Genomic DNA, 3347 nt, shown 5'->3' with positions numbered 1-3347 from the left:
CTGAGGTTCGGGTTTAGGTTTCTTCAGGCTTCAAATAAAAGGGAGTTGTTGAGGTAACACAACCAAGATAAGTCTCGTCATAATAAGGTCTCTAAGTAACGAGTAACATCTAGTTCAAGTGAAAAAAGTACTTCAAAAGAATACCGGATAAAGAATGTCTTGTAGCTAAATTCTTCAAGGGGTGGCAGAGCTGGGAGGGAGCAAGGGAGGGCTGGGGGGGAGGGGAGCGCGGGGAGGGCGGGGGGTGGGGGTGGTAGGGGGAGGGCAGGTGAGTGCAAGGAGTGGTGGGGGCCCAGGGAGGGAGGGAGGGAGGGAGGGAGGCCAAGCGGCTACGGTTTTTAAATCACGGGCTACTCAGCCCGACCCCCTCCCTCCCTGCTCAGCCAGCAGATTGGAGGGGCTGAGCAGGGAGGCGAGAGGTGGGAGGCCGAGGAGAAGGGGGAGGGGGAGGAGGGGGAGGGGAGAGGAGGGGGAGGGGAGGAGGAGGCAGTGAAGAAAAACACTTGGACTGAAGAGACAAGAACTGCTTCCACGAAGGCCTAGAACCGCCTACCATACAAAGAATCCTGATCAGGAAATGTACGAATGGCCCACGGAAGCCACCAAATTGACTTTCAGGTTTTTACACGACCTCTGACAAAAGTTCCCCGAAGGGCCTGAAGCTGCATCCAGGTGCGTGTTACAGGAGAAGAATAACCTGGATGCCTGCTGTGTGGTTCTCTCCCTCCCTCCCTCCCTCCCTCTCTCTCGTACGAGGTATCTTCGCCGTGAAGGAGACTTGAATTTTCCCGATGATTCTGGAATTTCTGGTCTATGCAATCACATGACTTCTCTCAACTTGGACCTGAAGTCACAGAATGTTTACCGCCATCGAAGAGAAGGAAATAGAATGAATGGGAGTAGGACTCTAAGGCACAGCATTAGTGACAGACAACTTCAAGGTGGTCAGTCCAGTAATGAACCATTCCAGCCAGAGCCACAGACGGCACCAGCGCAAGTTCCTCGAGGCCTCAGTGTTTCTGGAACATCCGGTCCATCTGGTGCTTCAAATTCAGCAGCACATTCACTTAGGCAGTGAAGGAACATCTAACCTCTCTCAACACACTCCGAGATTGAATCCCATGATGGTAACTTTAGGCCCAAATATCCAGACTGGTGGTAATAAGCCTACATCTTTGCTTGCACATGGTGTACGTAACAGTCCACAGGGCAATTTTATCTCCATCAGGCCCTACATTACAACTCCTAGTGGTACAACTCGACAGACACAGCAGCATCTGGCTGGGTACCGCAGTTTAATCCTATGAAGCCTCAATGAGTTTATCAGCCCTCACAGCCTGGTCCCTGGACTCCACATCCTGCATCTGCTCCTCTGCTGCACACCTCAGCCCAGCAGCCCAATCGGCAAGGCCACCGGACCTCTCATGTCTACCTGCTGCTCCGCAGCCACCAACAAGTCACTCACCTGGTAGCTCGCAGTCTTCTGCCCACAGCCAATAGAACATTCAGAATACTTCAACAGGACCTTGAAAAATCCAGATTGAAATCAGACTTGAACCCCCACAAAGAAACGTTCTTCAAAATTACGTTCTTCTGGACCTCGAACCTCCAGCAGTTCCTCTTCGGTCAACAGCCAGATCTTAAATAGAAACCAGCCCACTGTTTACAGAGCTGCCACTCCCCCAGATGCTGATGAGGCAAAGTCCCGTAGTCAACCTAAGGTCTATATTTCAGCTAATGCCACCACAGGCCACGCGGAATCGGCCCACCTGAAGGGGCAAAACCCACAGAGGGACCAGCAAGACCTCCCAGGCAGAGCCACTGCCTTCCTGCTTTTGTGCTTCTGTAAAATGGCTTGCTTCTAGGAAAATGAAACTTACCCCTAAAATTCCACTGGTTCCCAAAAGTTCACTCCTGACTGGTCCATTTCTAACACCTCATTTGCATATGATGCAAACTTAATTGAAATCTAAAACCCTACAAAAGCCTGTGTAAACCTACACACGGGGTCCAGAGCTTGGAGTGTTAACTCCTCTGGGCCCGCTGGTGTAATAAACCTGAGTTCTCCAATCCTCCGAGTGTTGCTTGGTTTCTCAATGGGATTCAGGTTTCTGTAACACACCCTTTTTACATCCACAAACTCTGGAGATCTGCTACTGCCAGGAATATGTCTGGGCAAGTGAGCATGGGTCCTGCCTTTATTCATCAACACCTTCCCAAAAGTTGAGCATAGACAATAACTCTGTAACTTCTCCTTGAGTGGTGGTCATTCAGCCCAATACAAAATATACTTTCAAAATTACAGTTTCTCCCACAAAACCCCCTGCAGTGTCACCAGGGGTGGTGTCCCCCACCTTTGAACTTACAGATCTTCTAAACCATCCTGATGATTGTGTAGAAACAGAATATTGAGCGCCTCACAGACCCTACTTCAGCACACGTGGATAGAACAAGTGAAGCACGGAAGCTGCGTGTGGGATCCGAGGCTGCTGCCTACACACACGCTCTACTGGTGCATCAGGAGGCCAGAAGGGAGCGACTTCAAGGAGAGCTTGAGGTTCAAAGTGAAAAACTGGATGAACTAAAATCTGAGGTCAATGAAATGGAAAATAATCTAACTCAAAGGCATCTGAAAAGATCAAATTCTGTATCCCCAACAGCTTCACTTGAAGAAACGCAGCAGTTGAGAAGTTGTAACGGAAAACTCCAGATTGACATTGACTGCTTAACCGAAGAAATTGATCTTTTTCAAGCCTGAGGACCACATTTTAATCCCAGCATCATTCATAACTTTTATGGCAATATTGGATTTGTAGGTCCTGTGCCACCAAAACCCAGACATCAAAGGTCCACCATCAAAACACTGAAGCCTCAAGACACAGAAGATGATGAGGAGCTCAGTGCAAGTGCACTGCAGGTACTTCTTTGAAGCATCCAGCCTTGATCCGTTGTGAGCAGTGTGAGATGCCAAGGCATTTCTGAGCCAAGAGGCCCTGAATCTTCCCTGAAACCGCACTGAAGTTCAAGAAACTAGTCTGTCATCAGGGGAAAGGTTTCACTGCTACATAGGATTTTGTCAGATTGAAGGTGTGACAAGATGGCGTTGTGCTAATGTTAAATGTCGGCCCACAGAGCTAACAATGCCTCAGTCTAATGTCATGGGCAGTTGAAATTCATCACACGAAAGGTAATCTGCTGAGAGACTTGGTTGCCGGCTGCCTAACCATGAACATTGTTACCATTAGCCCGTTATGGATGATTCTCAATATATTAATGCCTAGGTGTTCCCAGTTCTTTTCCCCGCATGTCACTACTGAATTTTGATAGGAGGAAAGAATAAAACGATG

The 3347-nt window shown here is 48.7% G+C and overlaps 1 pseudogene; it reads left to right on the top strand.

Annotated features, from left to right (window-relative positions):
- Positions 1–585: 585 nt before the first annotated feature.
- LOC105086414 (TGF-beta-activated kinase 1 and MAP3K7-binding protein 2-like) lies at positions 586–2982 on the top strand (annotated as a pseudogene).
- Positions 2983–3347: the final 365 nt, after the last annotated feature.

Source organism: Camelus dromedarius, chromosome 36 (genome assembly GCF_036321535.1).
Source record: "Camelus dromedarius isolate mCamDro1 chromosome 36, mCamDro1.pat, whole genome shotgun sequence".
In the NCBI taxonomy this organism is placed as follows: Eukaryota; Metazoa; Chordata; class Mammalia; order Artiodactyla; family Camelidae; genus Camelus; species Camelus dromedarius.
Note: the sequence above shows the minus strand (reverse complement) of the source record. Positions and strands in the feature narration are given on the sequence as shown.